This window comes from Pan paniscus, chromosome 6 (genome assembly GCF_029289425.2).
Source record: "Pan paniscus chromosome 6, NHGRI_mPanPan1-v2.0_pri, whole genome shotgun sequence".
Lineage (NCBI taxonomy): Eukaryota > Metazoa > Chordata > Mammalia > Primates > Hominidae > Pan > Pan paniscus.
The window spans coordinates 40,750,525-40,762,334 of record NC_073255.2 but is presented as its reverse complement, the minus strand read 5'-3'; the positions used below and the strand labels follow the sequence as shown (position 1 = coordinate 40,762,334).

The window sequence follows — 11,810 nt, the reverse complement described above, 5'->3', positions numbered from 1 at the left end:
CCTGGCTAACACGGTGAAACCTGGTCTCTATTAAATATGCAAAATTAGCTGGATGTCGTGGCACATGCCTGTAATCCCAGCTACTTCGGAGGATGAGGCAGGAGAATCGCTTGAACCTGTAGGCGGAGGTTACAGTGAGCCGAGATCATGCCACTGCACTCCAGCCTGGGTGATAGAGAGAGACTCTGTCTCAACAACAACAACAACAACAAAACAAAAACATATGGGGAGATGGCTGGGACCATCTTGAGACCACGAGGCAACAAGACCAAGGGGAAAAGCCCACATACTGATGATGGCAGAGCCTATGTCCTCCATGACAGCGTTGAGCCACCATACCTATCCTGGAACCCCCACTTCCAGTCTTACTGATCTGTAAGTCACGTGTCTTTATTTTCTGGGCAGATTTCTGCTACCTGCAGCCTAAAGCATCCCTCACCCCTTCTCAGAACCCCGTGACTGTTGCTGTAACTCCCAATGGAAAATCAACCTAAGTTTAGACATTAGAAATCAAATTATTGCTCATATGGAGGGAGTAAGAATCAGGATTGGTCTTAGCCTACAGAGGAATCCCAGCTCAGAGTCCTAACCCCAAGGCCTAGGGGACATAGACAAGGAAAGAAAGAGATATTCATGCAAGTTCCAGACATCTTCTTTTTTCATTTTGAGACTGAGTTGCTCTGTTGCCAGACTGGAGTGCAGTGGTGCGATCTCGGCTCACTGCAACCTCTGACTCCCTGGTTCAAGCAATCCTCTTGCCTCAGGGTCCCAAGTAGCTGAGATTACAGGCAAGTGCCACCACGCCCAGCTAACTTTTTTTTTTTTTTTTTTTTTATTCTTAGTAGAGACAGGGTTTCACCATGTTGGCCAGGATGGTCTCCAACTCCTGATCTCATGATCCACCCGCCTTGGCCTCCCAAAGTGCTAGGATTACAGGTGTCAGCTACCTTGCCCAGTCTTAGACATCTTCTAAAACAGGACTCGATGAATTGTGGTAACTCAGTGGGGCTTTAATGCCTGAGATTTTGAGTGTGAGCAAGGGAACTAACTGGAAAAAGTTGATGGCAGCTGGAACTAAACTGGCCTAGCGGGAACTAGGCCTTTCAGTTACTCTCTAGCCATCAACCTTAGTGCCACCTTAGTTCTCAGGAATAAGGTGTCCTCAGTTGCCATTCTCTATGTGCATAGCCACCGCCCCCCACCCCACCCCCTCTGCAACTTTGTTCATTCCTCATCTCCCCTGCCTCTCCTCTTTTTTCCTACATTTTCTTTCTGGCTTCTCTCTTTTTTTTTTTCTTGGGATGGAGTCTCACTCTGTCTCCCAGGCTGGAGTGCAGTGGTGCGATCTCGGCTCACTGCAACCTGCGCATCCCAGGTTCAAGCAATTCTCCTGCCTCAGCCTCCCCAGTAGGTGGGATTACAGGCGTATGCCACCACACCTGGCTAATTTTTGTATTTTTAGTAGAGATGGGGTTTCACCATGTTGGCCAGGCTGGTGTTGAACTCCTGACCTCGTGGTCTGCCTGCCTTGGCCTCCCAAAGTGCTGGGATTCTAGGTGTGAGCCACTGCGCCTCTTTCTGGCTTCTCTAAGCAAAGCTAGGAGCCAAAAATCTACAAAACCTAACTCACTTCTATAAAGAACTCAATGGGCCGGGCATGATGGCTCACGCCTGTAATACCAGCACTTTGGGAGGTCGAGGCAGGTGGATCACGAGGTCAAGAGTTCGAGACCAGCCTGACCAACATACTGAAACCCTGTCTCTACTAAAAATACAAAAATTAGCCTGGCGTGTTGGCACATGCCTGTAATCCCAGCTATTTAGGAGGCTGAGGCAGGAGAATTGCTTGAACCTGGGAGGCAGAAGTTGCAGTGAGCCGAGATTGTGCCACTGCACTCCAGCCTAGCTACAGAGCAAGAATCCTTCTCAAAAAACAAACAAAAACAGAACTCAATGGGAGAGTTACTGTAGGGAGAGACAAGGATGTATTGGAAGACTTAGAATGCTGGTTCAAGGCCAAGGAATGAGGTTGGTAGGGGAGAAGCTTTCTTCTGGTCTGACTTTTGCCAAACAACGTGTGTGTGTGTGTGTCTGTGTGTGTGTGTGTGTGTGTGTGTGTTGCTTCAACACAAGAAATACGCCTGATTCTTCCCTTATGGAATAAGAAGCTGAACATAAGAGCTCTAGCCCGTCCTCTTTAAATCTCTGTTTTTGAAAATATGAAACAAAGAGAAACTGGCATCCTCCTAATATATCTTAGAAATACCCACTATTTCATTTTACTCAGACCTGGAGAAAAAGCACCCCCAGCCGCATTTTCCCATCTCCAAATAATCTTCAGCATTTGTAGAGATGTGGCCCTGGAAGTTCATCAGATATATGGGGCCCACCTATGAGTGTGTTGTGATGTATTAGAATTTGCAACTGCCAGATTCCGGCACCAAACCCAGCACCTCTCAATGCTGTCCTTCTGCACCCCACATATTGTGTGATGTTTTGAAAGGCAAAGCCAGTGCACCATTGATTTTTGCCTGTTGCTTCATTCCCTCAACAGAGACGTAAGGAATGAAAACTTTGATTGGGGTGAAAGAAGCAAAAAAGTTTAAACTCCTACTTTAATGGGATTAATGCTTTAATGTGAATCTTAATAAACCCTGAATTCCTCCAGCAAGTTTCTCTATATGTCACTGAGGATTCTCTGAAATCCAATAAGGAAAAAAACTGGAAGACTTTTTCCCCTTCTTCATCATCAAGGTTTTTCTCCGGGATGAATTAGCCTGATTAGTGCCTGGAAGTTCTCCCATGATCCGTCCAAGCTCATTCCTTTTTTTGTGTGAATTCTCCAATGATGAGAAAGCTAAGTTTGTCCCCAAGTGATTTTCCACACTCATTGTACTCCTAAGACTTCTCTCCAGTGTGGATGATCTCACATTCCGTATTCCCCATGCTTCCCTGAGTTTTCCGTCTTCATTACATATGACCATTTTAAGTCCCAACTGAATTAGCTGATATTGTCTAAGTATGGAACTCTGATTGAAGGTTCTTCCTCATCCATTATACTCACAAGGCCCCTCTCTGCTACAAAATCCCAGATGTCTGATTAGCTCTGGGCACCATCTCAAAGCATTTTTACATCCATTTACACACATACGATTTTCCTCCATTGTGAATTCTCTGATGTTGAATGAGCTATACTTTTCCAAAAGCTCTTGCACATTTCTGCATTGATAGACTCTTTGTTGCATGTGAATTAGCTGATGCTGCACTGGAATGTTGACGATGCCTCCGCCATCTCCACAGATTCTCTCCAAAATAAACGTTACAGTGTTCAATAGCATGTGAGCCCCAGGGAAAATTGCCTATATAAATGACAAAGATGTTCTCTGTGATATAAACACTGTAATATTGAATAAATTCTGAATTCTGTTGCACAACTTGACCATATCATATTTGGAGTTTCTCTCACTTCTAAAACATGTAAATGGAATCACGATTTTTTTCTGTATTCATGGCACTCAATAGGATGGGGTCCCTAAAATGGTCCTCTACAATGTCCCCACGTTTGTAATGGCCCAAGGGGTTCTTCCTGACTACCACACAAACAAAATCCACTGAAGACCATGGCATTAAAGAGTTTCATTGATGTGAAGCCAGCTATGCCATGTGGGAGATGGAGTTATTACTCAAATCAATCTTGCTAACGTCTTGGAGATGAGGGATTTTTCCAAGGTAGTGTTGTGGGCAAGGGGCTAGGATAGGGGGCCTGTTGATTGGTTGGGTGCAGGAGATGAAATCATAGAGAATTAAAGCTGTCCTTTTGGGCTAAGTCAGTTCCTGAGTGGGGGCCACAGGACTGGTTGGCAGGTGGGGACATCCAGTTGTCAGAAATGCAAAAATTTGAAAAGCGTTTTTTCTTTTTCTTTTGAGATGGAGTTTCACTCTTTCTGCCTAGGCTGGAGTGCAATGGTGCAATCTTGGTTCACCGCAACATCCACCTCCCGGGTTCAAGTGATTGCCTCAGCCTTCCCTAGTAGCTGGGATTACAGGCATGTGCCACCATGCCCGGCTAATTTTGTATTTTTAGTAGAGACAGGATTTCTCCATGTTGATCAGTTTGGTCTTGAACTCCTGACCTCAGGTTATCCACCCACTTCAGCCTCCCAAAGTGCTGGGATTACAGGCGTGAGCCACCACGCCCAGCCCTGAAGAGCATTTTTTTCTAAGAATACATATAGATTTTCCCCATTCATCAGATTTTTCTTTTCCTTTCTTTTTTTTTTTTTTTTTTTTGTTTAATTTTTATTTTGAGACAGAGTCTTGCTCTGTCACCCAGGCTGGAGTGCAATGGTGAGATCTTGGCTCACTGCAAACTCTGCCTCCCGGATTGTTCAAGTGATTCTCCTGCCTCAGCCTCCTGAGTAGCTGGGATTATAGGCACCTGCCACCATGCCCAGCTAATTTTTGTATTTTTAATAGAGTTGGGGTTTCACTATGTTGTCCAGGCTGGTCTCGAACTCCTGACCTGAGCTGATCCACCCACCTCGGCACCCCAAAGTGCTGGGATTACAGGCATGAGCCACTGCACGTGGCCTACTCTGCTTTTTCAAAATGCTTGTGGTAAAAACAAGATAGATATGTTGGAGTTAGTATTCATTTAGAGATTTAAAAATGTCTTCAAGAGGGGTTAAGTGTGGTCAGTTGTGTCTTTATGGCCAAGCACTTAGATAAATTGAAAAAAGATGAAAATCATGTAACATAATCACAAAAGATTGTGTTCACAATGATGTCGAGGATCTCATGAAGATTCCTTAATATAGACAACATTTTAACCATAGCCATATTTTAAGCAGTCATCTCTTTTCTCTACAATGTATTCCTGGACTGCTTTGTTAAAAAGTCACATTTTCTTTTAATAATTACTCATATCCTGAAGCAGCATCAAACAAATTCTAATTCCAATGAATATCTCATAAAAGCAAAAACATGGCCAGGTGCGGTGGCTCACGCTTATAATCCCAGCACTTTGGGAGGCCGAGGCAGGCGGATCACCTGAAGTCAGGAGTTTGAGACCAGCCTGGCCAACATGATGAAACCTTGTCTCTACTAAAAATACAAAAATTAGCTGGGTGTGGTGGCGGGTGCCTGTAATCCTAGCTACTCGAGAGGCTGAGGCAGGAGAATCGCTTGAAACTGGAAGGTGGAGGTTGCAGTGAGACAAGATCATGCCACTGCACTCCAGCCTGGGCAATAAGAGCAAAACTCCATCTAGAGTTAATGGGTGCAGCACACGAACATGGCACATGAATACATATGTAACAAACCTGCACGTTGTGCACATGTACCCTAAAACTTAAAGTATAATAATAATAAAATTAAAAAAAAATTCTAGTCCAATAACATTCAAAAGAGATTTACTTAGCCAAAAAATCCTAAACAACCCTTTTGTCAATCAAGAGGAGAATAAATAAATTGTGGTATGTTCACACCAAAACCTCTACTCAACTATAAAAAGGAACCTACTGATGCATGCAGTGTGAGTGAATCTCACATTGTGCTCAGTGAGATGTGTTAAACACAAAAGGGCACATACTGTGTGATTTTAATTACATGAAATTCTAGAACAGGCAAAGTTAACCTATAGAGAGAGCAATCAGATGAGTGGTTGCCTGGAGTGGGGAGTGAAATGGAGATTGACTGTAAAGGGGAGTGAAGGAGGTGAAAATGTTTTATACCTTTGATAAAAGTCATCTACTTGATATTTCAAATATGTAGAACTTATTGTCCGTAAATTATGTCTCAATAAAGCTGGTTTATTAAAAAAAAGGCAAAAACGTAACAATGGGGTAGTCTTTAGTAATATACAAGGGTTATACTATGCTTGGAGTACTGTGACTTTGGATACAGATGTCTAACAAGATTGGTTATTTTACAGCCTTCAATGCACTCTGAAGTCCACACAAAACACAAACTATTCTGCTTTTCTGTCCAGTCCAAAAATAGCCCTAAGAACATTAACATTAACAATGTGCTTCCCTTTTTAGAATTCTGGAGAATCATGGGGAAATTATGTATAAGATATAGGGCTCTTTTCAAAATCAACTTTTCAGAGAAAACTGAAATATCCTTTCTCTTTCTTCTGATAAATTTCCCTGAAAGAAACAGAAACACACCAAGTAATCCCATTGATCTTTTTTTTTCTTTTTTTTTTTTCTGAGATGCAATCTTGCTCTGTCATTTCAGCTGGTGTGCAGTGACACGATCCCGGCTCCACTGCAACCTCCACCTCCCAGGTTCAAGCGATTCTCCTGCCTCAGCCTCAAGAGTAGCTGGAATTACAGGCAGTCAACACCAAGCCTGGCTAATTTTTGTATTTTTAGTAGAGACGGGGTTCCACCATGTTGGCCAGGCTGGTCTCAAACTCATGACCTCAGGTGATCCACCCACCTTGGCCTCCCAAAGTGCTGGGATTACAGACATGAGCCACCATGCCCGGCCTCAGTTTCAGCACTTTTTTTTTTTTTTTTTTTTGTGATGGAGTTTTGCTCTTGATGCCCAGGCTGGAGTGCCATGGCGCCATCTCAGCTCACTGCAACCTCTGCCTCCCAGGTTGAAGCAATTTCCCGCCTCAGCCTCCTGAGTAGCTGGGATTACAGGCGTGTGCCACCATGCCTGACTAATTTTGTATTTTTAGTAGAGATGGGGCTTTGCTGTGTTGGCCAAGCTGGTCTCGAACTCTGACCTCAAATGATCCACCACCTCAGCCTCCAAAGTGCTGGGATTGCAGGCGTGAGCCACCTTGACCGGCCAGTTTGAGTGCTTTCTATCAATCCACGTTTGTCTACTGACTCTTCCTCACCTTCATATTGTTAATTGAGTCCATCTAGTGAGTTTTAAATTTTTGTTATTGTATTTTTGTTTTAAAATTTCCATTTGAGGCTAGGTGTTGTGGCTCATGCCTGTAATCCCAGCACTCTGGGAGGCCGAGGTGGTCGAATCACTTCAATTCAGGAGTTTGCGACCAGCCTGGGTGACATGGCAAGACCCTATCTCTACAAAAAATACAAAAATTGTGCATGCTTCGGTAGCACATATACTAAAATTGGAAAGATACAGAGAAGATCAGCATGGCCCCTGCACAAAGATGACATGCAAATTTGTGTTGCGTTCCATATTTGCTTGAACCTGGGACAAGGAGGTTGCAGTGAGCCGAGATCGTGCCAGGGCACTCCAGCCTGGGCAACAAGAGCGAAACTCCGTCTCAAAACCTCAAAACAAAACAAAACAACAAAACAAGGCCGGGTGTAGTGCCTCATGCCTGTAATCCCAGCACTTTGGGAGGCGGAGGCAGGTGGATCACCTGAGGTAAGGGGTTCAAGACCAGCCTGGGCAACATGGTGAAACCCCCGTCTCTACTAAAAATGTAAAAATTAGGCCAGGCATGGTGGCTCATGCCTGTATTCCCAGCACTTTGGGAGGCCGAGGTGGGAAGATCACAAGGTCAGGAGATCGAGACCATCCTGGCTAACACGGTGAAACCCTGTCTCTACTAAAAATACAAAAAATTAGCTGGGCATGGTTGTGGGCGCCTGTAGTCCCAGCTACTCAGGAGGCTGAGGCAGGAGAATCAATTGAACTCAGGAGGTGGAGGTTGCAGTGAGTGAGATCAGGTCACTGCACTCCAGCCTGGGCGACAGAGCAAGACTCTGTCTCAAAAGAAAAAGAAAAGAAAAATTAGCCAGGCGTGGTGGCGGGCGCCTGTAATCCCAGGTACTTGGGAGGCCAAGGCACTAGAATCGCTTGAATCAGGGAGGCAGAGGTTGCAGTGAGCTAAGATTGTGCGATTGCACTCTAGCCTGGGTGACAGAGTGAGACTCCATCTCAAAAAACAAAACAAAACAAAACAAAACTAACAAAAGGATAATAAGGGAATACTAAGCAACTCTACTCATATAAATCCAACAAGTTGGATGAAATGGACCAATTCTTCGAAAACTACAAACTACCAAAAATCACTCAATATGAAACATAATTTTTAAAATCCTGTAACAATTTTAAAAATTGAATTCATGGTTTTTTATTTTTATTTTATTTTATTGTGAGACTGCATCTCACTCTGTCACCCATACTGGAGTGCAGTGGCACAATCACAGCTCACCGCTGCCTTAACTTCCTGGGCTCAGGTGATCCTCCCACCTCAGCCTCCTGAGTAGTTAGGACTACGGGCGCCCGCCACTACACCCAGCTAGTTTTTTTATTTTTTGTAGAGACGAGGTTTTGCCAAGTTGCCCAGGCTGGTCTTCAACTCCTGGGGCTCAAGCAATCCGCCTGCCTCAGCCTCCCAAAGTGTTAAGATTACAGGCATGAGCCACTAGGCCCAGCTGAATCCTTTTTTTTTTTTTTTTTTTTGAGATGGTGTCTCAGTCTGTCACCCAGGCTGGAGTGCAGTGGCACAATCTTGGCTCACTGCAACCTTTGCCTCCTGGGTTCAAGCGATTCTTTTGCCTCAGCCTCCCAAGTAGCTGGGACTACAGGTGCCCACCACCACACCCGGCTAACTTTTTGTATTTTCAGAAGAGACAGAGTTTACTACGTTGGCCAGGCTGGTCTCGAACTCCTGACTTCATGCAATCCACCCACCTCAACCTCCCAAAGTCTTAGGATTACAGGCGTGAGCCACCACGCCTGTCCTTGAATTCATAGTTTTAATAAAAGAATTTCTTGCCTTCATGGTCGCATACAACTAGTTTGGTGATTCCCTGGAAGGACCCATGTGACTCTAGATCAAGTTATACTCTAGGTGAAGGTTTATTACAGTGGAGGATACAATACAAAGACAGCAGGAAAAAGGATATTAATAGATGAAGGCTGGAAGGTCAAATGCATACTTATCCTCTGCAGGGACAGCACAGACTTATCTTTTCCAGGAGCAAACTGCAAGGACTTGTGTGAGATGTCCTTGCCCAGGAAATCCCACTTGAGTTCTGGAGTCAAAATTTGTGTGGTTAGGCCAGGCACAGTGGCTCACCCCTGTAATCCCAGCACTTTGGGAGGCCGAGATGGGAGAATTGCTTGAGTCCAGGAGTTTGAGACCAGCCTGGACAACATGGTGAGATCTTGTCTTTATTTAAAAAAAAAAAAAAAGGCTGGGCGTGGTGGCTCATGCCTGTCATCCCAGCACTTTGGGAGACCAAGGCGGGTGGATCACCTGAGGTCAGGAGTTTGAGACCAGCCTAGGCAACATGGTGAAACCCCATCTCTACTAAAAATACAAAACTATTAGCTGGGCATGTTGGCAGGCACCTGTAATCCCAGCTACTCTGGAGGCTGAGGCAGGAGAATTGCATGAACCCGGGAGGCGGAGGTTGCAGTGAGCCTAGGTCGTGCCACTGCACTCCAGCCTAGGCTACAAGAGCAAGACTCCTTCTGGCTCATGGCTGTAATCCTAGCATTTTGGGAGGCTGACGGGGGCGGATCACCTGAGGTCAGGAGGTCAAGAGCAGCCTGGCCAACATGGTAAAACCCCATCTCTACTAAAAATGTAAAAAAATCAGCTGGGTATGGTGGCACACACCTGCAATCCCAGCTACTTGGGAGGCTGAGGCGGGAGGATCACTTGAACCCAGGAGGCTGAGGTTGCAGTGAGCTGAGATCACACCATTGCACTCCAACCTGGGTGACATTCCTGCCATGTGACCAAACACAGCCCTAAACCACCAGGTTGGGCATCATGAATCTTTTATTCTTTTTTTTTTTTTTTCAAAAATGGGGTCTCACTATGTCGCCTAGGCTGGAGTGCAGTGGCATGATCATAGCTCACTGTGGCTTTTTTTTTTTTTTTTTTTGAGACAGAGTCTCGTTCTGTCACCAGGCTGGAGTGCAGTGGTGTGATCTTGGCTCACTGCGACCTCTGTCTCCTGGGTTCACATGATCCTCCTGCCTCAGCCTCCCAAGTAGCTGAGATTACAGGCACTCACCACCACGTCCAGCTAATTTTTTGTATTTTCAGTAGAGACAGGTTTTTGCCATGCTGGCCAGGCTGATCTTGAACTCCTGACCTCAAGCGATTCCGCCTGCCTCGGCCTCGCCAAATTCTGGGATTACAGGCGTGAACCACTGTGCCTGGCCAAGCATCATGAATCTGTATGTTTACTTTAAACCTGCTGACAGCCTGGTTCATCTGGGCTCACTGTTTTGGGTGTGGAGAATAACATCTGACCCGGTAACTATGTGAATATTCCAGGAGTTTGGTTTTCAGAGTTTGACCAATGGCCACGCTTTGGCTACAGAAATAAGTGAGAAATGAGTGAATCAGACCTGTTGTGTTAACTCTTTCCTCCCACTCTTGAAAAAGGTATCTCCAGATCCAGATAGTTTCACTGGAGAAGTCTGCTCATAGTTAAAGAAATAGCAACACCAATTACACGTAATCTCCAGAAAAGAGAAGAAGGGGCACTTCCAGACTGACGAGGCCAGTACAGTTGACCCTTATAACTGCAGGTTCCCCATCCATGGATTCAGCCAACCACAGATTGAAAATATTCCAAAATATGGACTCTAGGCACGGTGGCTCACACCTGTAATCCCGAGAATCACTTGAACCCAGGAGGCGGAGGTTGCAGTGAGCCGAGATCACGCCACTGCACCACTGCACCACTGCACCACTGCACTCCAGCCTGGATGATAAGAGTGAAACTCCGTCTCAAAAAAAAAAAAAAATCACTCTGGGTGGGCGTGGTGGCTCACACTTGTAATCTCAACATTGTGGGAGGCCAATGAGAAAGGATTGCTTGAGCCCAAGAGTTTGAGACCAGCCTGGGCAAATAGCAAGACCCTGTCTCTACAAAAAAATTTTAAAATTAGCTGGGCATGGTGGTGCATCTCTACTGTAATCCCAGGTACTTGGGAGGCTGAGATGGGAGGATCACATGAGCCCAGGAGTTCCAGGCTGCAGTGATCTATGATTGCAACACTGTACTCCAGCCTGGGGAACACAGCAAGATCCCGTCTCAAAAACAAACAAAAAAACAAAAACAGAAAAAAACTCAATTCTGAAAACTTTGCCTTAACTTGTAGTCTAGAGTTGAAGACCCCTCCGCTAAGCTCTGGTGAGAGGCTAACTGAATAAGAACACTTTGACCATCATATTATAATAATTGCTTTCTCTCTTTCTTTCCCTCTCTCTCTTTTTTCTCCCCTCCCTCCCTCCCTCCCTCCCTCCCTTCCTTCCTTCCCTCCTTCCTTCCTTCCTTCCTTCCTTCCCTCCTCCCTCCCTCCCTCCCCCCTTCTTTGTTTCTTTCTTTCATCTTGCTCTGTCCCCCAGTCTGGAGTGCAGTGGCACGATCACAATTCACTGCAACCTCAACCTCCCAGGCTCAAGAAATTCTCCACCCCAGCCTCCTCGGTAGCTGGGACTACAGGCATGCACCATCACACCCGGCTAATTTTATAATTTTTTTTCTGTTTTTTGTTTTGTTTTGTTTGGTTTGGTTTGGTTTGAGATGGACTCTCGCTCAGTTGCATAGGTTGGAGTGCAGTGGTGCAATCTCGGCTCACTGCAAGTTCTGCCTCCCAGATTCACACCATTCTCCTGCCTCAGCCTCCCGAGTAGCCGGGACTACTAATTTTTTGTATTTTTAGTAGAGATGGGGTTTCACCATGTTAGCCAGGATGCTCTCGATCTCCTGACCTCGTGATCTGCCCACCTCAGCCTCCAAAGTGCTGGGATTACAGGCAAGAGCCACCGCACCCTGCAAATTTTATACGTTTTTTATAAAGAGGGGCATTGGCCAGGCACCCTGGCTTACGCCTGT

The 11,810-nt window shown here is 45.4% G+C and overlaps 1 non-coding gene across 1 annotated transcript; it reads left to right on the top strand.

Moving 5' to 3' along the window:
* The first annotated feature begins 7,069 nt into the window (after positions 1-7,069).
* LOC117978444 (U6 spliceosomal RNA) lies at positions 7,070-7,176 on the top strand. Its single transcript, XR_004669232.1, has one exon. It is a non-coding gene; the product is annotated as a U6 spliceosomal RNA (small nuclear RNA).
* Positions 7,177-11,810: the final 4,634 nt, after the last annotated feature.